Below are 27,469 nucleotides of genomic sequence, written 5' to 3'. Positions count from 1 at the left end.
TACAAATCTTTCTTGACACCCTTGGTGGGCTTCTTCTCAGGTACTGACTCCTTAGAATTCAAATATCATATCTTTCTAGCAGCTGAAAGCTTTCTTCTGCCTCTTTGCCCTCCCACTTTTGCATATACCATTCCCTCCATCAGGAAAGCCCTTCCTCCGTCACCCCTGATATTGAGATTTTGTTCAAATATCTTCTCTCCTATAAGGGAGTCTCCCAGGCAGAGAACTCTTTAAGAAAGCATTTTATTTTTTGTGGGTTCCTTTTAATCAACTTGTCATTCTAATTATGTGTTTATACATATGTCTCCCCACCCAGCAAGACTTAATGTTTTCAGGGACCTGGCCTTGGGGTGGGTTTCTTTTTGTTTGTTTTGTAACATAACAGTTTTATTGAGATATAATCCATGCGCCACTTGATTCACCCACTTAATGTGTATAATTCAATCGTTTTTAGTATATTGGCAGAGTTGGACAACCATCTCCACAATCAATTTTAGAACATTTTCATCACCCCAAGAAAAAATGCTGTACCTATGAGCAGTCATTCCCATTCCCTTTTTACTCTTCAACTGTCCCTCCCTTAGCCAGAGGGAACCACTAATCTACTTTCTGTTTCTATAGACCTGCCTATTCTGGACTTTTTACATAAACATCATTTGCTTTTAAACTACACTGTGCAGAAGTAGAAGCAAAGAAAGATCGTTAAGGGCCAGATTCAAAAATGCACCCCTAAATATTTTGCCTTGATGCAGGAGAGAAGCCCACAGAATGAACCCTATTATTTTAATTATGGGATAATACAAATACCAGAACATCACAGATTACACTTAACAAAGAACACTTTACCTGCTCTTTCAGGGAATCACTATCAGCAACAATATACCAGGAGGCAAAGTTACTTGGCTCCCCTCACATATTTTGGAGACTCAGTTCTGTTCAATTTGGATAAAATCCTGGGAGAAGAAAAGCCACCTCTTAGTATTATGTGCAAACCACTTGCCTTCTCTTGTCATAACTGAATGCTGACATAAATCTTTTTTTAATAAAATGAACTATTAAAATTATTTCTTTCCTGAATGATGGCTGAAACAGATGTATTTTAATCTACAGGGAATAGAAAATGAAATTTACATGTCACTGAGGCCTCTCTGGTTAATAAATGTTTTAAGTAGAAAGAAAGCATTGAGCTAAATAAATATGAAACTATGCTGCTTTGCATAAGATTAAAAAAGTAAAATTAGAGGTCTTTTTCTCCAGCAAAGAACTGATTTATAAGGTGAAGGTATCTTACACTATCAAATACCAGTTTTTTAGGATATCATGAAAATGCTGCCTTGCTGTTCCTCTTTAAAAAAAAAAAAAGGAAAACAAAAGCCTGCAATATGTAGTTCAAAATATTGCTTTGCATTTCTAACTTGATTGGTGTGCCTGCTATGTGAGTACCAGCCTGATTGTTTTCACTAATATTGTGACATTTTCTCTCTTTTTGTGTGCTGGTGAGCTGAAAAAAAACCACATGTTCCATTTAAGACCTGGCTCTAAAATTTTACAAAATTTTTTTGGATATAAAATACCATAAGGTTTACCTACATTTTGTTTGTTATTGTCAGACAATGTCCATGATTAAAAATGAGAAAATCAGAACCGTCCTTTAAAAGGCTTGGCAGACAATTTTTTTTCCTTTAAAAAACAAACAAACAAACAAACAAAACTTTTCCTGGGTGCTTTGAACTGTTGCCAAACTAGACAATGGTAAAAATGGCTGAGTTTTCCTAAATTGCTTGCATGGAAAAGCTTCACATAACTTTCATGGACAGACAGTCTAAACACGCCTGCCACAAATCCATCTCCCCCAACCTTTACATGCTCCCACCTTCGATGGGATGTATCCCTGGTGGAATCAACCCTGGAAAAATAAAATGGCAGCTTGGATGACCTGACTTGTACCCTGAACACCACAATGCCTTGAAAGCTACTCTTTTCATTGTAGTCAATGGGCTGAAAATACAGGAATTCTATTCCAGATTCACCTCTCTATAGTTAAAAATTGTGGTAAAGTCGTTTTTTAAAAAGTGTTTATAGGAAGGGCTCAGGTGCTACCCTCCTATGATTAAAACAGGTTGTGGGTCCCCCTCCTGCTTTTAAATTGCAACAAGACAGACTCTGATATGATGCACAGATTTTTTTTTTGAACAACAAACTGAGTTTTAGAATTATAATTTAGAGTGTATTGGATATATCACCAAAAGACAGGGTGTTGTGCAATTGTAAGGGAGTATTGTATTGTTGCTAGTCTGAGTAAATCTAAATCTTTTCAAGCTTTGGTTGAGTGGGTTAATTCCAGGACCTGAATTACAAGTGCAATTTGAATTACATTGCAAACGCTGAACTTCCTTCACTTTAGCAAAGTGCTTTCTTTTCCCCTTCTCAGACTTATGAATTCTAGCTATTTTGATGGTTTTCAAATGTTGAAATATTTCAGTTAGCTGTAAAAAATAGCAGTCCCAACCAGCAATAGAGGGAAAGATTTTTCCCCTTTGCCCCATTGTTTATTAAACCCCCCTTTTTTTTGGTTTGCCACTATTTTGTGAAATCTCCATTTCTAACATCAATTTAAGGCTTTAAAATCGTAACAACCCCTGAACCATTCCTGGCAGTACAGTATTAACCCTTTGATCCTAGCATATTTTGTAGAAAGAGTGGCACAAATATTAAGAACAGCCCGGGCTTCGGGTTGGGGTTCGGGTGGCGTGGTAGGTGACAGCAAATGAACAGGTAAGAAATTAACATATGATCATATGATACAAATTGGGGTTTCTGATTTGAGCATTTTCCCAAGTATCAACAAACATTGATGAATATAGTCTCTCAGAAAGCCTGTGAGGTAGAGTCACAGGATGACATTGATTTCATAGACAAAGAACAAAGAGGTTAAGTGGATTTTTTAGAGTTTGAATTCCTGTCTCCCAGGCTGATTCTACCCACGGGTCCTCTGTGGGGAGGATGGAAAAGTCCAGCAAAGAGGAAACAGCAGGCTTGGGGTGGGACCGGGGGTTTCTGCTGTAATGCTGAAGATAATGTCAGACATTTTAACAGTCGGAAGAGGTGGTAGACAAACCGCCTGGTAATTATTTAAGAACATAGCAATTTATTTGTAGCATAAAGTCTAAGATCAAGCCGTTCAGGCATGACACTATAGTTTTCAGACTGTGGAGGTATTTATCTCCCAGCCTTCACAAAAGAAGTCTGATTGAATAATTGTTGTCAGAAGACAAGAAAATACAGGTTCATATGGGGAGTTCAAAAGCTTGACAAATTTTTTAAGAGAACCTGTAAATGGGGTACTAACACTGTAGAAAATTGCAGTAATCAAGGGCTTTCAGCAAAGAGCTAGAAATGAGTAATCAATCTAGAACATTGTACGCTGTGGTGACAGTGTATTTTGAGGGCTTTGTTTCTCTGTGCCTGCATTTCCCTCCCAGTTTTAAAGTCTCCATCCATTAAAGCACCTTTCCTGCATGGGACCTGGATAATGTGGTGGCTCATTTACTGAGGACCAAAGAAGACAGTAGGAGACCCTATAGGAAACCCAGGACCCCTCACTGTCTTCACTCAAGAGCTTATCACTCCAAACAACAGCACTGCGGATTTTTTGGGGCTGCACATTTATTGCTCTTCTTTCCTTTCTCTTGTTTTCCCAACATCACAATTTAACTAAGGCAGATTTATCCAACCAAACCTTATGCAACTGAGAACATGTTTCCTTGCAACCACTGAATATTTACAAGAGATGCTCGTTAAGTTTCAAAAGAGAAACTGAAATATATTATTTTCAGCTTTCAAAATTGTTTAAACAAAACACTATGCTTTTCTCCAGAATGAGAAGGAAAATGGCTTTGAGGAAAACTATACTAAAAATGACTGTGGCTCCAGATCAGGGGTTAAAATAGAGTGGAATTTTGTTTTTAAAAAATCATCTGATATTTTCTTTCCTAAATCTGTATTTTATAAAAAGTTTTGCTTCGTAGGTGAAATTTTTATTCTTTGAATTATTTCCTTCTTACATGTAAATAAAAGCAAATACAACTTCACACTTTTATTATATATTTCTATAAACCTATAACTTAGAATATCTCAGTATACCATCCAGTTAATCCAGGCAAAGTGGAAATTTTTCAAGTGGAAAAACCCAAGAAAGTGTCCAAGCATGTATTTGTGTCATCTATTAACTAAAATAGAGTCTAAATGCAGAATCCTATATTGATGGAAAATACAGTGACATTTGTTCCCCTTCTGGTTTTTTTCTACTTTAGGAGAATAGCATTTTAAGGATAGGGATGATCCAATGTTCAGGCAGTAACTTTTTAAACAAAGTCAGAGGTTGTAAAATTTAATGTTCTTATGACAACATTAACTTACTCGGGTTGTACATATAGTGCATTAAAGGATGCTTGCTGTCTTCTATGTAATTGGAAATATTCTATATGTACAATTTGAGTGAGTTAATGTTTCTAGGAGAACCTTAACTTTTGCATTTCTTGACTTTTTTATGTTTGAATTTGTAGCTTTAACATTTACATTAACATAGTTATTTGCATTTCATTATAGCTGATGTTAGCATATTCAAGGACTAAAGCCTAAGTGAGTGTTTACTTGAAGATCTGTTAAAACGAAAATATTCAACCTTTTTTTTTTTTTTTGGTTTACATATTTATGGTTGGAAGGTATATTAGTTTAAGACTGTGATATTTGGTGTGCTCACTTAAGACTAACAATTTTTGCGCGTGGGAATTTGGCAACAATTGAATAGGTGAGTAAAGGAACAATTGCTACAACAATTTAGCAGCAATACAGATACAGAAAAAAGTGGAATTAAGGTCAGTAGATTGTTCGACTTAAAAAGCAACTCTCAGGAAACTTGTCCCAGAAAGGGAAGAATGTCTCAGCCTTTTATAGTAAATTCCTGTTGGTTTTTGCTGTTCTAAACGCTCTTACTGTGTTCTTGTAAATATTCTTCAGTTGAAAGGAAGAATACTATTTCTCTGATTTTGCATATAAGGAAAACAAGTTCCTAAGAGATCATAATGATTATCTCAAAGAGAAAAAAAGAGGGGAGGGCATGCTATACTAAAAAAAAATCTAGAAATCCAATTGTACCTTGATTTTTGGAAATTTATATGAAGACATAGATGTAAATAAATGCAAAATGGCAGGGATAAGGGAAAAATACCTGCTCTTTTATTTATGAAGAAAAATTTAACATCGAAATCCCTTCCTCAGACTATAGACCCCATGCAGGCAGGAGCTGCCCTGTTTTATATCCTAGTGTCTAGCACATGCTAAGAACATGTGAACTCTTTCTAAATAATACAATTAGTACCAAAAAATAGCCAATTGCATTACTCTCTATAATTCAAATGATATTAATCAAAAGTTATATTTTTAGGGGACAACTACTTAAGAGTGGAATAAACCAACTCTGTCCTGTCTTAGATTATACTCCTTTATATCATGGGAGAGCAAAGCTGCTACCCTAAAATATGCTTCTTTGGCATGTTGGTTATTTTCAGCTGGCTATTTCTAAGAAACAGCAGATACAGGCAGGAGAAGCTCTGAAAAACAAATAGAAGTTACCCTTTTGTAAGATTCATTTACATTTATAAGGGAATTCTCTAATTGCCAGCTTGAGTCCCTCGGGAGGAGGCAAAGACTTTAAATCTCTAGGAACTGTTAATGTTGGAGAAGGTACTGGACTTAAATCTGTGTAACAACCCTGCCCTTGTTTATTGTGCTTCTACTGGCTACTTTCCCTAACTGAATCCCCACCCCCAACATCTTCTTTGTCTGGTATTTCAGGTGGTGGCTTCAGGCTCTTCAGGGAGTTGCTCAGTTTTCTTGGGTCTCTCCCCTATAACAGAAGGTTTACATGTTATTAAGCTTTTGTTTTCTTTTTTTTTGCTGTGAATCTGTTTCATGTCAATTTGTTTCTTAGACCAGCCAGAAGAATTTTGAAGAGTATGGGACATTTTTTCCTTCCCTCAAATATAAAAAACGTTTTTAGGTATTTGTAAAAATTGTGCATAAAGATATTTTTAAAGTGATTATATATCTGTAATAAGGATTTTGTTTGCTTAACTGAAAGTTGGTTTCAGCTAAATTGAGTTAAAAACCTTTTTGTCAAAGATTTAGCACCTTCACCACAGAAGGTGCAAAATTTTGAGTTTCATAAAACTTTCAGTGAATAAGAATTTCCTGTTTCCCTTAATGGGTCTTTCCAGTTGGACCAAAAATCAAACTGACATGAGACAGATTAACAGGAGACAAATCAAATTTAATTTCATGCTAAGAGGAATCCACACAGAGATGGAAATTCCAAAGACAGGTAAAATGAGGTATATATGTGGTTCTGAACTAGGAGAAGGGGAAGGGACCTGGAACTTTAAAGGACAAGAATGCAGTTCCAGGAAGATAAAAAAGAGTAAATGTTTAGTAAACACACACGTGCTTGGGCACTCAGAAACAATGGGAAACAGAGAACTTTGATCACGTAGGTCTTTCCAAGTTTCTCCCTGTCTGCCATACTTAATTTATATCATAACCTAGTTCTCTGTGGTGATGGCTCTCTGCCTGAAGCATGTCCTCTATCTACATTCTTTGTAGGGAGTTTAGGGAGGAGGTAAAGAGCTTTTCCTGAATCTACTAGGTTTCAGTTGCTTTTTAACGCAAAATAATTTTCATGCTACAGTGACTTTTCTTGGGGTGGCCTGCTCTTGGCCCCTACAAAACCATAGTAGAGGTTAATACAGACACTATGTAGATTTAAGTTTTGAGGGGAAAGGGGAATAAAGAGAAGAAATAAAAGAAATGTGGAAAGAATCCAAGAAAATAAAAAGCAATACATTACATTTATTTGTTCGTTCAACAAATATTTATTAAGCACCTATCATGTGCCATATGTCTGAATGCTGGGTATATTGCAGTGAAGGAGACAAAGACTCTGCTCTGATGACATTTGCCATCTAGGGGGTAAGACAGTAAGAAAAGAAATATGTAACTAAGATTATTTCACATAGCTAAATGCAATAGATAAAACAGGGTGGAAGGGAGCTATTTTAAATTGGATAGTCAGGGGGAGGGGTGGGTAGTTTAGATTAGATGATCAGGGAAGACGTCTCTCAGGAGGTCACACTTGAGGTATGACACCTGAAAGATGGAAGAAGGCAGCCGTGTGACATCTAGAGGTAGAATTTTCTAAAAGCAAATAAAGCTGAGCCTGATGCGTCTGAGTCCCACAAATGAGATCAAGGTCACCAGAGTTGAGTGGTAAGAAGGCAAAATGCTGGTAAGATCCTGACTATGTCGAGCTTCCTCAGCAGTAGTAAAGAGCTTGGATTTTTACCTCAAATGCCATAGGCACCACTGGCATGAGAGACCTAGCTAAGATTTATTCATCTATTCATTCATTCACCCATTGATTCATGCAGTCATCTGTTTGTTTAATAGACTTTATTTTTAGAGCCCTTTAGGTTCACAGCAACACTGAGTGCAAACTACAAAGTTTCCATGTACGTGCCCCACCCCTCCAAGCCTCCCCCATTATCAACATCCCTCACCCAAGTGGTACCTTTATTATAATCAATGAGCCTACATTGACACATACATAATTGTCACCCAAAGTCCATAGTTTACATTAGAGTTCACTCTTGGTGTAGTATTTTCTACAGGTTTTGACAAATGTATAGTCACATGTGTCTACCATTATAGTATCATACAGAGTAGTTACACTTCCTTAGAAATCTTTTTGCTCTTGTGTATTCATCCTTCCCTCTCCACAAACCTCAAGCAACTGCAGATCTTTTACTGTATCCATAATTTTGCCTTTTTTAGTATGTCCTGTGGTAGGAATCCGGTACATAGACTTCTCACAGTATGTAAGCTTCTTTCACTTGGAAGATCCATCTAAGTTTCTCCATGTCTTTCCCTGGCTTGATAGTTGATAATATCGCATTGCATGGGCCACTTCACCCTGGCCATTTGTCTTTTCACTCAGCTAAATATGTGCCAAATATGTGTTTGTCACAGAGGATATAGTGATTAGCTAAATAAATTTAGCTTGTGGAACTCACAGTCTAGTGGGGAAGATAGATGTCAAATTACTAAAAAGAAAGAATGTAAAATTACAAGCAGATATGTCTTCTGAAGGACTGGAATACCTTTTGTTGGGTATGTGTAAAGAGAGCTTGGAGTCAGAAAGGGACTGACTGATTCCTGCCTGACCAAATTATGCTAACTTGGAGTGGAGTCTGAAGAATAAAATGAAGACAGAGGCAGTGGAGGAGAGAAGGACGTTCCACACAGAGGAAGCTTGGCTCATTCAAGGAACAGAAAAGAAAGTCCAAGAGGATAGAGCACAGCTCTCAGTGGGAGGCTGGGTACCTGACTGCATGGGAACTTGTGGGCTGCGGGAAGGTCACACTTTTCATGGCAGGAGCAGTGAGAAGGCCCTGATGGGTTCCAAGCAGAAGATTGAAGAATGACTTGTGCAGAAGGATGTGCTGGAAGAATAGAGCCTGGGGGGCTATTAGAGCAGGGAGGAGACTTTTCAGCAGTCCACCCAGCAGGACCAGTGGCTTGAATATTGGTGGTGGAAGAGGAGATAGGGAAGGTAAGCAGGTTGGAGAGGTATTCTGGGAGTGAAATGGACTGGAACAAAAAGTGAGGGAGGAGGGGAATGAAATCGGTCTTCCGGATTTCAGGCCAGACGAGACAGACTGAGACAGGGAGCATTAGATGAAGATCAGGGCTGACTACAAAATAATCTAGTCACCTTTTTCCACATTAGGAAAAATGTATCATTGGGCTGCTACCAGCTGTAAGCAGATTCTAGAACCAAAGAGGACACATCCTTGCTCAAACTGTAAAGAGGAAAACTGTCTATCGGGGCCAGCATTTCACAGAGGAACTGTAAGTACCAGAATTAGACACGGAATTCTTTTTCTTGTTTTGGAACTTAGTGATTGAGCAAAAGTGAGACTCATGCAAATTTTAGTAGAGCTTTACTTGTTTTTAGAATCAGCAAGATTTCTAAGAAGAGCATCACATTTTCCTATAACTTTTTAAATAGATGATAGCCTAAAGAAAATGAAAATAATACTTATGGAAAGCATAATATATATTCAGAAAGGTCTTACATGATTTATTATTTGCATGATTTTCTTCCTATAATACTAAAACCACCCAACAATACTTATTAAATAAATATACTTTTTATCTCCAGTGCTGTGCTATGCTGCAAAATGTCTAACAACTGACTCTGGGGAAAGCAGAGAGCTCTGTTTGTGGCTTTTGCCAATTTCCTTCTCTGTGGTGTAAATTTTCCCATCGTGGTCAATCCAAACAACCAGGGTGGTGTCACTGAGCATCAAGTTGGGAAAAGATGCATGCACCATCCTTTCTTGAGTCCCATGTGAGCCAGCTCCAGCACAGTGCCAAATCTCCCTTTTATTAATGAGGAATTTAGGCCTCAGAAAGTGAGAAACTTACTCAAGTTCACAGAGAGTAAGTGGCAGAGTGAGAATTTACACTCTGGCAGAGGTCCCGAAGACTGAGTGTTTAACAGCTATTCTGTACACACCAACGGTTGAATCATAATGTTGAAAGTTTGATGCAAACCCAGGACTCATTTAAGTCCAACTGCTTTTAACAGTCAGGAACACTGAACCCCAAAAGGTTTTAATTGATTTCCTCAAGATTAAAGGCAGTGTATTAACAAAGCCAGGGCTATTACCCAATTCTTTGGGGGTCACAGCTTTATGCTATGCTGTTGTCCCTCAGTTTTCTCAAACCTTCTCCACAAAATGTTTAAATAATTTTTTCTGTAGAAGAAACAATTGTTGGGAGATTTTTTTTCTTCCCACATATTTGGAGTGAAAATCTCATTATCTGGCAATGCAACTCAACAATATCACCCTGCTTGGGAGCAGTTAATTAATTGTAGACAGAATTCCTAAAGAACAGTTATCATAACAGTCATAGCTGGCCATCAGCTATTTTGTGCATGCTAGTTTATTTTACAAGGAGGCAATAAACTATGAAAGCTTAAATGTGCTCCCAGTCGTGGGTACCCCAATGTGTACCTGTATGTGTGTGTGTGTGTGTGTGTGTGTGTGTGTAACTGTAAAGCAGTAGAGAACTCACTGTGTAACTAGTGCTGTAACAAGTTGTACCTAGCTGCATAACTAAAAATTGAGCCATGTTCGGAGACTCCAAAAGCCCACACTTTAAGAAGCTGGTTCTATGCAATTCCAGCTCATTTTAGGGCCAAAAAATTACATAATTTGCTTTAATCTCAAAGTTAGCAGTTTAAAAGAAGAGAGAATGAAAATGAATTATGAATTGAACATAAGCATGACACCAAAATTGCAGAACTTCTAGCAAAATTTCAAAATACAATTTGACCAAGTTACCAATCCTTCCTAAATCAGGGAAAATAGCTACTCATCTCTCAGCAGTGTTGTTAGTGAAAAATAATTAGCAATGGTATTGCTATTTCAACGGTTATATCTGGAGAGATTCCAAATTTCAAGGAGACTCCAATTCTTAAAGCAATTAAAGATTGAGAATTTTATTACAAGAGGATATATAATATGAAAGACTTTAGAATTTTTTACCAGAAGTTTTAAAAAACAAAGCAAAACTATGTTCCATGTGGAGAAACATTTTATTTTCTTGATAACTAATAAGGAAACACTTGATATTTGTTGCTCTTAAAGGATTTTATTTTTTTCATCTTGTAACCTACAGAGGATGCTCATAAGAAGCATTCTAAGAGTTATATGTGAAAATTATTAAAGAAAAGTGACTTTTACTAAGGTAAATGGTTGCTTACCTTTTTAGGGGTTTAAATTTGGCCTATCTGTGTTTTTGTGACAGAGCAGGTAGACTTGTGGTCTTAGAAAGGAAATAAGAGGTACATATTGTCCTGTTTTAAAACGTGCTCAGCACGGACTGGGCCAATGGAAATATGATACCCAAATTAACGTGATATTGAACCAAAGTGTGAGATAAAATGAAGGTCTTAATTATGTGCCCAAATGTTGTACATGTTCCCCGGGGAGAACCTTTGACCTTTTTTGGAGCCGGCACTTTAAGCCTGGGGACAAATAGTTGCATTTTTGACAGTCATGTGAAGATTACACTGATGACTGAAGGTGTGAGACCCTTTCTCTGTCAGAACTTAGAATTAAACCCACATGAAAAGCATGTCGAGATGTGGAAGATCAGTGGGCCATATTCAGTAAAAAACTCTGAATGAGCAGATAGACTGTATAGCTTCTGTGCTGTGTGTCAACTTAGTCTTGACATAGCCAGTTCCCAATTCTCTGTGCAAGAGAGAATAAGGGTAACAAGGGTAACTGACGCCCACAGATAATCCACAGGTTCCATTTTAACCCTCAATTGTACTTGAAATTGAAAGGCCTTGCAGGCGTTTCAGGAGACCCAGGGAAGAGTTGCGCCTCCTCTTTACGAGGTTGGCTCATCAGCATATCCTGAAAGTGTTGGGAAACCATAAAATAAATAAAGAGGTTGTATCCTTCAGGGGCCTGGCAGGAAACAGATGGTATATTCAGAAGGCAATCAAATAGAGTTGATTGAAGGGACCATTTTCAAAGATGTGGGTAGGTTCAAGGAAAGCCTAATGGCTGAGTAAACATCCTGGGGGTAGCAATGACCAGGAGCTGTTTCCACTGCTAGGGATGAAGGAGCGAGAGGACAGAGCTGTGAGTAGAACCAAGCTGCTTGGCAGGGGCTGTGATCTTCCCCGCGGGAAGGCGACCACTGGCAACCAGAGCCCCACGTGGCAGGAGCCAGGGCTGTAAACACCAACCTCTGATCTCCTGCCAGTGCCTCCCACTGGCTGAACCCATCTGGAAACCAGAAAGGAAGGAAAGCTGTTGGTGTGGTCCACAGATGTCAGGGTCCTGGGGCACACAACAGAGTGGAGAATGGTCAAGAGGAAATCTAGAGAGAGAGACAGAGTATCTAGCCCAGAGGGGAAAATGATTTAGGGGAGGTCAACTAGTCATGGTTACCAGCCCTTGTATGTGAATGTAAGACCACATCTTTTAAAAGAGATACTTTTATTTTTATTCTTTTGGAGAGAGATTACAAGTGGAGTAGAAGGGCAGAGGGAAAGGGACAGGAAAAGACAGAGAAAGAGAGAGAGAGAGAGAGAGAGAGAGAGAGAGAGAATCTTAAGCAGACACCATGCCCAGCATGGAGCTGGGCATGGGGCTTGATCCCAAAACCCTGGGATCATGACCTGAGCTGAAATCAAGAGTCGAACATTAAACCAACTGACTTACCCAGGTGTCCCAAGAAGAGATACTTCTACTTTTAGAAAGCCAATCAAGACAGAAGGTAAAAGAAAGGAACATTCTCTAGGAAATGCCCATCTGCACTACATAACGTGTACTTATTGGGAAAATGGTCAGTCTTTCATCCTGTAGAGGGAGAGAGAGATAATAAGGGGAAAGTCAGTGCTCGTTTTGCTCGTTAAAATTTGGAGGAACAGAAAATCTTAGCTGTGATTATATCAACTCTATCAAAAGGGAGTTCTGAGGATTCCTTGATAAATCTGAATGCATGACCATTTCAAAGGCCAATTTAAAAAGTTTCTATTGTCTCTTCTGAAATTCAGACCTAGTATAAGTGGCCACACTCCTATATTTCAGTGGCTCATGAGAGAGACAATGCTACTTGTATCATTGGTTATGAAAGAAATCTTAAAGTGGGTTTTTATTGTAGATCCAGATACTTCAGGAAAATGAATTGTAGAACCTCAGAGTGTTACAAAAGTATTATAAAGTATTATGGCTTATCTATTTCAGTATGTTTATGGATTCAACAATATCGAAGATCCTGTGTTAATGCAACTTTCTCTCTCTCTTTATCTTAGCGGAAAAGATATTGTTCTAAGGGATTTCCAGAGATCATCTAAATAAGCAGGAGGTCACGAGTGGCTGTCTCCCCCCAGCCCTGTCCACTGTCCATGACAGGCTCCCCCCTGTCACATTGCTAAACCCAATCCTACCACCACTGTGTGCATTGTAACTTTTTTGGTGGCTCAATATTTGTTGGGGGATAGAATAAGTTTTGCTGATCCTATCTCTGAAGTGCTAGGGTGGGCTCCAAGTACCCAGAGTTTTCCTCGACCCCGGTGGTGGGTTCTCAGTTTAGGTAACAAGTCAGATTTAGAGTGGCAAATTTTCATAGTGCTACTCTGAACTTCAACTTGCTTGACCAAGAGATTGGCACTTTTCCCTAGCCTTTGCTAGACCTACTCTCTCTCCTCCTGAACAGGGTCTAGACCATGACCTTGTTTCTTGGTGTTCTTCTTCGCTTCTGCTGCTGTGCTCTGTCCCCCATACTGGGCCTCATATAAGCAATTGCCCCTTTTTCTCCATCTCCCTGCTCCTGCTCCAATCTAACCAGGTTGTCCAAACCTACAGGACTAGGCTTTTGTTTCCAAGAGGAAGCACCGAGATGGATTACATACAGAGACTGAGCAAAAACATAGTCACCTCTCCATCATGAGGATTTCTGCCACTTGGCCTCTTCTATTTGTTTCTTACTTGCTGGGTTAGATATTTTATGTTTTATATGGTCAACTGCCTCCCAAAAGTCTGAGTTTGTTAAGGCCCTGCTAACCCTACTAAGGTCAGTCCCATGTCAGGGTCAGTGATGGTACCTTCCCAACCTATCTGGTCCCGGTGTCCTTCTTTTTATTGTGTAATGGTGCTAATAATCTTCACTCATCTGGATGTGGATCCACCTCATGTATGACAGATTGCTTCAGTAAGTAAATTTCCTATTTTCCAATAATTGGCTGTATTCCAGCAAGATACGATATTGAAATGTTAGTCTCATGAATAAGAGACACACTGGAGGGCTAGAACTTTATTATTTGCTCTGGAAATGTCATCTAAGTTTAGGAAACTTTAAACTCCTCTTTGGTTATTTCATTAGGAAAAAGTAATCTCATTTAACTGGCACTTTTACATCTACATTCATGCTTTTAAAACACTGAAGTGAGTGTCCTACAGCTATGTAAAGAAACACATTATCAAAGCATTAGGAAATGATTAAACTGACATTTTCTTAAGAAAACGAAAGGAGCAGGAAAAAGCCATTCTAAAAGGACTGAGTGCTACATACTCCAGATATTATCTGCAGTGCTTACTCAGGGATCTTTAAAGAAGCTTATTACCAAGTACCCTAAGAAGACAAGTGTGGATGTGTACAGATCAGAGGAATGCAAGTTAATGCACCTGCCAGATTTTACTATCGTACAAAGTATGTCAATCAGCACTCAGACCTTGCATTTAAAAATGTGTTCTTTCAGGTTTTCTCTGTACTGTATCATTCATAACTTAATCCTCCAAATCAGTAACCACTCTGTGTTGCCAATTGTCGTAATGGCATATGTACACACACGTACACACACATATACACACGCACACACACATGCCACATGGCTCTTGAGGTTATTAGCAATCTTTTCTGGACATAAGGAAATATTTTAAAACATGAAAAAGTTAGCATCCTGTCACAACTGTTCAAACATTTTCTTGTTTGGCTAGCATTTATTAAGCATTTGCTGTATGCTGGGCTTCACTTTTCATGCTTTCATGCATGCTGTCTCAGACGATTAGTATTGCAAAGTTCTAGGATGCAGATTCAATTTGGAGGGAAATTATAGTCTTCTATGGAAGAAGAAAAATAAACTAAACTAATTTAAAAATAAACTAAATTGACTTTATTAGGACAACATTTCTAGCTGTGAGGCTAGCCCCAACAGAAAATAACAAGATTAGGAGGTCAAGGATTGCAGACAATGGTTGTGAATGGCCTGGCTTCTTTTCTAAGGCCTTGGCCAGTGAGTCTGGAAAACAATGCCAGACACATGATTTTTCACCATATATGGAAAGGATGGTGATCAGGATTGGCAAGTGTTCACTATATGTTGATAGGGACACTTTTCAAGGTTGACCCCTGACATCTCAACAGCAATTGACACAGCTGAACACACTCTCCTCCTCCTTGCTTTCTCAACACCTTTCTTGACAGATTGTCCTCTGCCTTCCTGGCTATTCCTTCTCAAGGTCGCTTGCAGTATTCCTGAGGGCTCTGACCACGGAACCCTTCTCATTTTCCATACTTTCTCTGGGAGATCTTTATCTTTGAGCCTCCAAGACATCAAATCTCTTCCTGAGCTTCAGACCCTACAATTATTTTACCTTCTTTTGGCTAGACATTCCATAGGCTCTTCAGACTTAACACATTCAGAACCAAGCTCATCTCCCCATTAACGCCCTCCACCTCTTTCCAGACCACATACTTTGGGTGGTCACTGTCTTGGGAAGACCACCACCATCTATGCATGGGCTCTCGCCATCCTAGACATCACTTTTGACTTCTTTTCCCTCTTTACCCTGCACATTCTCTAAGCCAATGTCAATCGCCAGGTCCAGTTATAGGCTAACATATCACACTTTTTATATCCATCTTCTAACCATCTCCACTGCCACCACCCATGCTGTCAGTCTGTGTTACAGGAAATCCCCATAAGGCAAATAGATTACATAATGAGAAATTGGAAAACTTAAGAGAGGACAAGACTAAGAATTTTGAGACCTACATTCTTGTCTTCACTTTGTTCATATCTGGCCAGAAGGATGAGAAATGTCTTTTAGAGCACAATGCTGTTGACTTTTTAGGAACTAGTTGTGCCTTATTTTTCTCTTTTTTGGTAGAACATAGCACCAGGGCATGTTTTATAAGTGCTTGTTGAATGAACAACCAGGACCAGAGACCATTCATTAATGTAAAATTTTAATAAAGTTTAGACATTTTTCTGTCTTTAGAAATAAAGATATGTTAGGTAAAGATGGGATAAAATTAAGTGGATAAAGTGGGATAGTGGAGTAAATGGAATCTCTAGCCTCTTCCAAGATCCATAGGGAGAAACATAATGTGATAAATTAAGGCAAATCCGGGGGCTAGCTATGGATTTTCCAGATTTTACTATTACAAGATTTCCTCCAGTCAGTCACCTTTAGATATTCCTGGACTTTATGGTATTGACTGCTTTTATTAAAATTGGAATTGTCGCCTACACTAGGTGAAGAAAACACAATTGTGTTGATGCGCAATTGCTGTTTTGAGAGTCCACACTTGTTTGTCCTACCTTGGGAAGGTGTGTGGTTAGGGCTGGTTCTTCCTTTTAGTTGAAATAGCCACTCACCCCATCCTCAGAATAAGTAGTTTGTGCTTTCAGAAAAAAAGTCAGAGGAGATGGCTGAAGCCTTGTTCATTGTTGAGACAAAATACATTCGTTTCAACAGTAATCTACTTGTAGGTATTGTCTCTTTTACATCGCTTAAGCCAAAATGCTTTTTTGGGAGAGAGAAGTGGGAGAGATTGTGCTAGGACACTAAGTAATGTGCCTGAACCCACATACAGTGGTTCTTTTGACTCTTGCCCTGAGTAGAGAGACTTGGGGCAGTGTGTGTAGCCTCAGCCATAAGAGCATTTGTCTAATATTCTGTTCTGAGAGGGAAAATAATGAATATGAAATAGAAAAAGCAATGAGCTAAGAGTCTGGAGACTTAGATTCTCTCTGGTTCTTCTCACTACTAGTTGCGTGATCTTGGCTTAGATGCAGCCTCAGGTTCTTTCCCTGTGACATGGGGATAATAATGCCTACGTACCTCCCTCACAGTGCTGATGTTAGGAACAGAGATGAGATATATCAAAGCCCATTGAAATTGATTGCTAAATAAATTAAGTGTGAAAGAGAGTATGATGATTGTTTTTCTGGCCCCACCACAGGCCCCGACTATGCGTGTCGCTATGGACAAGTTATTTAACTCCCATCAACCTTTGGATTCCTTATCTGTATAAAATTAGATATCTCACAAGGTTGTTTGAAGGTTTAATTTAGACAATCTACGTAAAATGCTTAGTACAGTCAAGCAAATAAGATGCAGCCTATGAATATTCACTGCTTTCATCTTTCATGACATGATTACCTTGAGCATTTACTCTCAAACATCATTTTGACATCATTGTAGTGTACCTAGATTTACCCGACTTTATAGTATTTCAGGATGCAATGAAGAAATTTATATTGTTGTCGTAGTTTTGTTGTTGATTTATCAGTCATGTCTATTCTCAACCACCATCTTTTCAAGTTCATATATTCTAATTCTTTCAGATTGTTCTCATGTCATGGACTCTGTGATCTTTGAATCATCTCTAGCAAAATCTGAAAAATAAAAATATTCCATAAATATACTAAAACGCAAAATGTCCAGATGTATCTATATTTTAGACACGGGTGTTTCATGTTTGTTTGAAAGCTGTTTCTTTCTTTGCCCCCAATATTCTTTGTGGGTGTGTGTGTGTTTTCTAGTGAGGAATAATCGAATTAAACATAAGTCAAGGATCAGGATCAGAAGACACAGGAACTACCCTTAGTGCTTCCATTACCTCCCTATGTGTCATTGGGGTGAGTTAGTCAACCCTGGAACTTTGAGTTTTCTCATCTGTAATAGGCACTTTATAGGGCTACTGTGAGAATAAAATGAGATTATGTATACCAAGAAGTTGGCAAGTAGATCCTGGGTGTAGTGTGGTGGCATAATAGACCCTCAGAAATTTTAGTTTTTTCCTTTTTCCCTTCTTTGATACTTCCTTGGCCTCTAGCTTCCTAATGTGTGACATATAGATTTTTATTCTTATCTTACATTTCTGTGGGATTCTTTTGAGGCACAGTTAAGAGGCACCGTATGAAGGCATTCAAGTTGTTGTAGAGTGTAAAAATAGCATTATTCACAACAATGGTGGTTCATGATTTACTAATTTATTCAAGGACAGTACTGAGTGTCTATTATATTAAAGACAATGTGCTAAGTATTGGGGATATACTGTTGACTATTAGAGATACAGTCTTTGTTTTCAAGGAACTTTTAGAAGGAAAATGCATGCATACATAATCTCCCCCGTACCTGTTTTAAGAAAATAGAGAATTAAGATCTCTGTTGCTAATTAAAATTGTTACTTTTGTTTAGCCCCAAATTTCACATGGTTATTTGATCATGTAACAACTTCCCTTACCATTGTTTTTTGCATTTTATGCAAACCCACTAAGAAGCCATGCAACACAACCTGGGAAACACCACTGAAGTAAGCAGGGTTTCCTCTCCCATGAGGCCTGGTATGTATTCCCTCAATGTGCTGTATTTGCATAAATCATATTATGTAGGTGGTTGCCTGCTGTGCCCATGGTCAGGGCCAGCCCTAGATAGGGTACAACCTTGGACTGAACAAAACAGGAGTCACGCCTGGGCAGAGAACACAAACTTTGTCAGAAAATAAATAACTGGAAACATTTTTATTAAAAAAGAGTAGTTTTGAGGGTGTGATAACTTCCGTTAAAGCTTGCGCAGTTAATCATTCCTTGTTTGAGGTTTGGACTTTCTTCCCTTTGATGTAATTAGCCATTAGGCTTTCTGAAGTACATTTTTCATGTCAAGGAGACAATGGTTTCAAAGAAGAGATAGGGTGGGGCTGAAAGGAAGGCCAAGTTAATGCACAGAACAGCAAAAGACACAGGAAAATATCAACACTACTTGCACAAGCCATTTGCTAATGGTACATTGGTACATGGTGCTATTTTCACTATAAATACAGCAACATTTTACACTCTGTTTGCTGCACTGTGAGAGTTTCCTGGTGCTTTTTTCTGAACTGTGGACCGAGGAAGTGTGTATATTTGGGAGTGGCATGAACCATTTCTCCTGCTTCAACCAGAAAAACTCTCCTAGTATGCTTCAAATTAAGATGCCATTTGCAAAAATAGTAGCTGCTAAAAGCATTTTAACCTCTGAAATAGATGAATTAACTGAGTGAGACAGGATTGGTTAGTCACCTGTTGTCCCATTCCTATCAAAATTGACTTTGCTAAGGCAGAACAAATGACAGATCGAGTCATTCAAAGAAAGAGTAGTTTATCCAAACTCTTTATTCATTCCATAAATGTTTATGGAAAGTACTCTTTATGCAAGATACGGCTTGGGTTTTTATAAACTTATAAGTGTACACACACATACAGGAATTGGTATGTGATTGTGTGTATGTGTACATGCATGTATACACACAGGTGTGTATATGTGCGAACGTGTGTGCATGCACATATGCATGCATGTGTGTGATTTAGAGAAGCTTCAAAGCTGACACAGATCTGAATCCTACCTGTAAAGAGCTTGGTCTAACACAAGAAGTAAGACATGCGTACAAACAACTATAATCAAAAGCAGAAAGCAGTATGTGTCATTTAGTAGATAAGGATTAGTTCACCTTCAAATTTAAATAAAAGTATCCTTCCCCAAGAGGATGTCCTTGTCTTTGTTTTTTGTCTTAGAAAATTATATAAAAAATACAAATTAGATAGGTTAATATTTAAAACACCAAATTTCTGCCACTCCGGACTGATTTTTTAAAATTATTTTTTGGTCATATTTGTGTGAGCCACTTTATGGAAAAACAAAGACAAAGCTGAAGTTTCCTCTGATCCTCAGTTCCATTCCCCTGGGCCTGTACCTGTGTTTAATTACTGGTGCGAATCTTGGATGTGTCCATCAAGCTCCTGGTTCATATTTCTCTACACGTATATTTGTATCCATGTATACTGTTTTTTTTCCCAAATGTACTTGTGTAATATCAGACTTTTTCACTTTTTGCATTATATACAGATGCTCAAATACACAGATATGATGCTAATTCATTACTTTTATTACTGTTTTAGTATCCTAGGTTGGGATAGTATCTTTTTTCATTTATTCTTTTCCCTAGAGGTATTCAAGTTTTCTTCTGCTTTTCCATAATTACAAATCATGCTGCAATGAGTATCTTTGCTCACGTGTCCTTACAAGAGTTTTTGTCAGGCCAGATTCTTTTTCAAGGTTAACAGAAATGAGAAGCTGCAGGGTGGACCCTTTTACCAGAATCTGCCAAATTGCTCTCCACAGCAGCTCTGCGCATTTCTGCTTCCAGAATCGATGTATGAGAGTTCTCGTTTTAACACCTCCAGGTCACTGCACAGTGTGGCTGAGCTTGTAGNTATATATATATTAATTTTCTGATAACTAGGTAATTTGAACATCAGTTTAACATGATAGTGACCATTTGAATTTCTTCGGTGAATTCTTCATTTCATTTCCTCACTTTCCTAGTGGGTTATACTAATGATTTTTTTGTAACGAATTTTGAAAATGTTTTCTTTCAGTGATTACTTTTCTTCAACATGTTCAAAAACATCTTTTGACATACATACATTTAAAGTTTTCTAATGAATAAAATTTATATTTTGTAGGTGTGAAGATCAGGATCTAATTTAATTTTTTTCCTACAAGGATCAATGATAATCTTCAAGTCTCATGCAATTTGGCATTTTGATTGAGGAGGACAGCAGATGATCACTATAAGATCGTTATAAGAACACAGGTTCTGGATACAGGCTGCCTAGATTCAAATTTTAGACCCACCATCTACAAACTTTGTTATTTTGGGCAACTTATTTTCTAAGCCTCAGTTTTCTCTTCTGTAAAATGGGGGTGATAATAATATTTCTTCTAACAGGTATTTTTGTCAGAGCTAAATTAGCCAATACATTTAAAGCATTTAGAACAGTCTTAGAATCTAGTAGCATTGTGTCTACTATTATTATTATGTCTTCATGAGAATCAATGCTATCACCTGAGTTTGTAGATATCTATATCTAAGCTAACTTTTACTTCAGATACAATAAATGTATTTGTCTATGACAGATGCATCTGGGGCAGAGTGGCATATCTATTCACAGGACTGAAATGACATATGGATAACTATTAATTATATGTATTTATAAGTCTCTCCAGGACAAAGACTATAAATACCCCATTATTTATTTTGAGAGAGAGAGAGAGAGAGAGAGCGAGAGAGCGAGTAAGAGCGAGCACGGGGGAGAGGCAGAGAGAAGAAGAGAGAGAGAATCCTAAGCAGGCTCTGCACTGTCAGCACAGAGCTTAATGTGGGGCTTGAACCCATGAACCATGAGATGATGACCTGAGCTGAAATCGAGTCAGATGCTCAACTGACTGAACCACCCAGGTGCCCCTCTCATTTCTTTTTTATCCTTAGCACCTATCACAGTGCCTGGCATATATAAGCTTTCATCTAGGATCTGATGAGTGAATGATTTTCTCACATTTATGTTTAGCTATACACCCCAGTCTTTTCTGTCAGTATTTTCTCAGAATGAAAACTGCCTTAATATCAGCACAAACAAACTCCAGAGGATCAATCAGCTGCAAAATTATTATGCAAAGCATTCCTAAGCCAAATATAAATGACTTTGGATTATCTGATGTTCTGTATTTTCTGCATCGCTACCCCCTCCATCAGTGTGAATATTCAACAGATAGGTGTGCTAAGCAATCAAGAGCCTATTTCACCAGCAGGGAGTCCAAGAAAGTGAAAACACTCCAAATTGTTTTAGAATGGCCTCCTCCTTGTTAACGCTACTCACTCCATTTGAGCTCTGAATTGATCATGGTATAAGGCACTCGGAGGTTTTGAAATTTAATTTATTTTGATGAAATTTTGATGAAATTATCTGATTTTGGGAGGGCAAATGTTGTGCCATGGTTCATGTATTAAGTTACTCCCCATTCATCCACTCACCCATGTATCCATCTATTCTATACATTATTGGGGAGATTTTACTGTATGCATGGAGAGAGGATGCTAAGATAATGTGATGTGCTTATTCCAAAAGCCTGTAGGAAAGCATGATGCCCAACCCTTGAAAAATGCAGAGATTCTAGCATAAGATTCTCTGTCTTCAAGTTAGAGCTCTCATATTTACTGTGGTACTGGGAACAAATATTTAAACTTCTGTAACTGGCAGTGAGGAAGTACATGTAAATTGTGTGGAAAATAGTAAATACTCTCTAAAGTTTAGTTTTTATTCCTACAGCTTTATATATCAAATGGATTAAGGGGAGTGTTCACTTTAAAGGCAAACCATAATTCTGACAACATGGCAGATCTGAAAAAGATACTCCTGAGTATTAGAAACCATGGATGGGGCAATCCTGACCATAATTTACTTCAGCCACTGCAGAGGCATAGACATGCCATCATTTACAGCTAATATTAACTAGGTGCTTACTATTAGATAGTCTCTCTTATAAGTGCTTTTACATCTATTAATTATTTCAATCCTTCTAGCAATAATGGGCAGAGAGTGAAATTGAACCAGAAAGAAGTTAACCATGTTGCCTCAGGTCACATTGTAGCAATTAGTAAAGTAAGATTCAACCTCTGATGACTGGCTCCAGAGATCATGCTCCTGCTGCCTATTCTTGCTTAAGATGATGAATTGGAAACTATCAGATGCACTATAAACTCATGGAATTTGGGGTTTTCTATAGGGTCCAGGTCTGTTTCTGGGAGTTCTAGGGGCCTGTCGCATATAGAAGATGTGGAAGCTGGTTTTACGCTTCCCTCAAGCCAAAGACATAGATCTTGATTTACCAAAAAAAATTGTCTTGGCCTCTAGTGATGGGAATAGACACTTCTGAATTTGGGTTTAAGGTAGAGTTTTCTTGTATCTCTATAAGACATATTTCTTGAGCACATATATTTACCAATGAGGTGTTGTCAAGATACAGTGGATAGCAAAACAGGCATGATCTTGGCCCTGAATGAGTATATTGCATTACACATTCTCACTGAACTCCAATTTATTCTAATTTGGGGAATCCAAGAATTAGTTTAAAGTAATCAAAGATCTATGGGGCCCCAGGATGGCTCAGGTGGTTAAGGATCTAACTCTTAATCCTGGCTCAGGTCATGAACCTCAAGGATTCGTGCATTCAAGCCATGCATCATGCTACGCACTGTCAGTGCAGAGACTAGTTTTCTCCCTCTCCTTCTCTCACTGCCTCTCCCCTACTCTCTCTCGCTCTCTCTCCTTCAGAATAAATACATAAAATTTAAAAAAAATTTAAAAAAGAAAGCATTAAAAAGGATAATATTTATCATGAGGCTTATTATTCTTACTGTTGCTAATTTGCATGTAGTAAAGATCAGGTCAAGCTCCCCTGAAACATACCAAGAATTTGTTCCAAATTAGTTGGGTATAGTGAGGTGGTCTTACCAAACCTTATTAGAGCATCACTGGACTATATTTCCCAGACTTCTTTGCACTTTAGGTGCAAGAGTGTGACTGAGTACTGGCCAATGAGATGTGGGCAAAAGAAAGGTAAGCCATTTATAGGCCCGTTTCAAAGCACTTCTCATGTGATTCTCCACTGTCTCTCTTCCCATGTTTTCTTGCTGGATCCGACACCCAGAGTGACTTTGGAAACTATGTATGGAAGATGATTGTGTCAGCATGGGGCCCTGAGGATGGCATGGAGCCCAACACCCTCAGTCACCCCCCCCTCTAGCCAATTGGGATTTGTGAGATTGACAGATAAAATTCTGTTGTGCTAAGCCACTGAGTTTTCAGAAATGATCCGTGACATTTCTCGTACAGTCCAAGTTTTAAGATTTTTTGTGTGTATTCTTATGACTTTTTATAAGTTCAAGTTATCTTTTGCTTCCTGATGTCCTATTCTTTCTGTTGTAGCTTCTTCTACTTATGGGCATGTCTAAATCAAGACCTTGTTCAAAGGAAAATGGGCCGTTATTGAAGAAAGGCCTGTGACAGAAGCCAGATGTACACCAAATGCACACAGAAATAGTTAAAGAATTTTTAAAGTGGGAGAGATTTGGGGAGAAATGCGGACTGGGGCCTGAGGCAATTTTTTGCAGGAACAAATCCCCCCCAGATTTCTGCATTCACTTGGCAAACACACAGTCTTATACGCCATCAGAGAGCCATAGAATCTAGAACCTGCTCCCTGAGAGTGAAGAAGGTATCTTCCAATCAAAGCAACTGCCTATGATACATGTGTTAATCCTTCCCAAGGGTGTAGTAGTTCCATTATAATTGAAATGCCACCATTTTTCAGTTTGTTGGGGTCCTGTGTTCCAGCCATTTTCATTGTATTCCCTTTCTTGTGTCGGTTTCTGCTCTACAATGATAAAATATTTGAAATTCTGGTATTGAATTTCATCCCCTCGTGAGACTTTCCCTTTTAGAGACATGGCTCTTTAGCAATGCCAAAGTTTTAGCTTCTAAAATTCAGATGCAGATATTTAAAATCAGTAGCAATCCGGGCAGATGTCAGCGGGTGAGAGGTTGCCACTGCCAGTACTCATAAAGCACATGTCCATCTTGCACTGTGGCTTCTAATCCACAAATAAAGCACAGATCCTACCGCGATCATCGGCAGAGACTCATGTCCAAAGGCAGATATTTTATTCAAATAATCTCACACTGCTCTGTGGGAAATACTATTTTCATTATGTTTGCAAACATGTTAGCATTCATTAAAATGTGCACTGCCTGCAAGAAAGATTCATGGCGAGCTTTTCCTGTTAAAGGACACATTTGTGAGCAGCTCTCGTGAGGCAGTTTATAACATCGCTGGTTTGAAGTGTGTAATATTTATGTTGCTCCTCTCATTAGAAAGTTTTAGAGTGCAAGGGTCTGGGGTACTTTCCATCCCTCCAGCCATCTGACAGGCCAGACCTTCAATAGTCTTCGAAGCTTGTCTGTTTATGCTTTTGTAGATTTCTACATATACCACACCTGTCAACCTATCACAAAAGAACAAGATTTAAATGTGGGATCCACGTGGGCTCTTTGTTAAATTCTGAATTCAAGTGGAACCCAGAAAGGAGGTTTGTCCTTCTCAACTGGAGCCTAGTAATCAGTGGCACTTGTCTGCCTACTGCCTAGAAAGATGTGTCCGCTGGGGATTGAAGATAATTCATTAAGCAAATGCTTTAGGGCTACACGGTTATCAACTACAGAAGTGAGAATTGGAAGGACCTCAAGCTCCCTTTTTGCATGTGTAGGACTGCATTCTAGATTGACTTCTGGTTTTACACTTTCTTTTGTATTTCATGTGTGGTATCCTTATCTGTTTAATACCTTTGAAGTCTTTCCTTTTATTTATTTATTATCGTTCTGATGTTATTTTCTGTCATCTGCTTAGGTTTTTCTTCTTGTCTTAACTTCATATTCTAATTTGTCTGTTGAGAACATATTTTGTCCTTTGCCTCATTTTATGCTTTTATTGCCTGTCTAGGTATTATTCTATTTTCCAATGGATGTGATACTAAAAATTTGTCTTTGTGTAGACTTACATTATGATTTCAAAGATGCTTAATGTTAGTCTGATGAAAAGCTTTCTAATTCCAGAGGTGTAGCTAGAGTAGATTGTTTCTTTTGTAAATAAGTGGACACTTATACAGAGCCAAAGATTCATAAAGTATGAATAAAAATTTACGTAAACTTTAATTTCTAAACGAATGTGATCCCACAATTATGCTTGCATTGTATACACACATACACACGCACACATTTGTACTTGATTGTGGTAATGACCAGGCAAGCAAGGGTCTGACAGCAAATCATGTCAAAAATAACCGGTGTCTAGGAGTGCCTTGGACCACTGAAGACTTTAAAAATTTGAGTTCAGATAGATAAGGGTTAGCCTTCCCCTACACCCCGCAAAATGATCTATTTATACTTGAAAATTATACAAAGTGACAATCATATCTTTCATTTTAAATCAAAGCTAAAATCAAATTGCTGTATTGTCAAATTGCATTAGCTATTCTTGCATCTAAGGCTTACAGGTTATAACTACTTTAGGAGACAGTCTAGTGACCCACAGAAGAAAATCTTATCCTTGGGAGGCCTCACTAGGAAGAGGCTAATCCCCTGGGAGAAATAAGAGTCCAGCGATACTTTACCAAGACTTGTTATTTTTATTTTCATTCGGATGAATCTCAAATTGACTGAACAATTATTTGCTTCTTTGTCAGTGATTGGAAGAATGGTGGCCCCTGTTATGAGCAAGTTCCTTAACTTTTATTTCCTCATCTATAAATGGGATCACAATTCCACCTTAATTGAATTGTTGGGAGGATTATGGGATGTGGTCCCTGTAAAGGTCAGAACAAAACCTGATACATAATAGAGACTCCGTGTTGCTGGCTCTTTCTGACACTATCTTCTGGCAATCACTTCCTGGTTAGTATCCTGTTATCTTCAACCTGTCTTTTTATCATCTATTTGTGTATACTTCCAGGAAATCTAGGGCTGAAGTGCATACTGGAGCACGTTACCAGGATCTGCTTTCCTCTTTATAGCTTTAAGTCACTTCCAGGTCACCTAGGGTCTGCTTATCACTCTATTGCCCCTATAACTTCTGTAGTTATATGCGCTATGACATTTTGTCTGTCCAGTCTTGGGATAGAATACACTGGACTCTGTATAAATTCAATTCAGTCATCCTAATTTACCCTAATATCTGAAGCCTACTATATCTTCTTATTTACAAACAGAGAAATCTGGTAATCTATCCAAAGCACTCATTCTAACCCAAGTAGGGATAAGTGATTTCTGGTGATCAGGGCCCTTATTTCGGCCTAATTTACAGGAGGGTTCTAATAGCAGAAAGTTTCAGAATAGAGAAGTAAATACAGACTATCATAGATTATAGTTGGAAAAGATATGGGACACTCTGGCTCAATTTCTCATTACATAGATGGAACTGAAGCCCAGAGAGGTTAAATAAATTTTCCAAGGTCACTCACCTGGGAACTGACACTAGAACTTGAGTATTTTGGTTCCTAGTGTTTTGGGTTTTTTTCCACCTGTACTTCATTGTCTCTTGAAAAATGACAATATTTTGCTGGTTGGATTCATGAGGCTTCTCAGCTCATAGCAGATGGACAACTTGATGCTTCTCTCCTCAAATTTCCATAAGCTGGCCTTTATCCCCCTCTTTTCTATCTTATTCTTATAGTCAAAGACCTAAAAGCTCTATGTCAGCAGTTTTATTCATTGATACCTACTGTAAAAATGTTACACTTAACTAATAATAAAATTGTAGAAATGCAGGGTTTATCAGATATATATTGAGCACATGTCAGACATTGTGCTAGTTGCTATGGATACAAAGTGGACTATATATGGTTTCTGACATGAAGAAGCAAACAATCTCATGCAGAAATAGGTTCATAAACAAATATTTGTAATTCAAATAAATATTCCAACTTACAATGTAAACAGCCTTCATTTCTAATAGTTTGAGTATAATTGGGAAGTATGTATAGGCAGTTTTTTGAGTATTCCTTGTATAAAACAAATATATCAGGTTATATATTAATAAATTCTTTCCCCCCCTTTTTTCATTCTTCTTTTTTTTCTCTTCTTTTATTCTTCTATGCTAAATTG

At 38.2% G+C, this 27,469-nt stretch overlaps 1 protein-coding gene across 7 annotated transcripts in view; it reads left to right on the top strand.

Moving 5' to 3' along the window:
• LOC144218377 (uncharacterized) overlaps positions 1 to 27,469 on the top strand; it is a 220,210-nt gene that overhangs the window by 59,603 nt on the left and 133,138 nt on the right. For 6 of the 7 annotated variants that reach the window (XR_013331132.1, XR_013331133.1, XR_013331137.1 and 3 more), the window contains one exon: positions 8,843 to 8,964. The exons of the other annotated variant lie outside the window; for it this stretch is intronic. The gene's annotated coding sequence lies outside the window, so the exon portion shown is untranslated. The remainder of the gene's footprint in view (positions 1 to 8,842; positions 8,965 to 27,469) is intronic. 7 annotated transcript variants of the gene reach the window in all.

Source organism: Crocuta crocuta, unplaced genomic scaffold (genome assembly GCF_008692635.1).
Source record: "Crocuta crocuta isolate KB4526 unplaced genomic scaffold, BGI_CrCroc_1.0 scaffold39, whole genome shotgun sequence".
Taxonomy (NCBI): domain Eukaryota; kingdom Metazoa; phylum Chordata; class Mammalia; order Carnivora; family Hyaenidae; genus Crocuta; species Crocuta crocuta.
The sequence above is the reverse complement of the archived record's forward strand: the minus strand, read 5'-3'. Positions and strand labels throughout refer to the sequence as shown.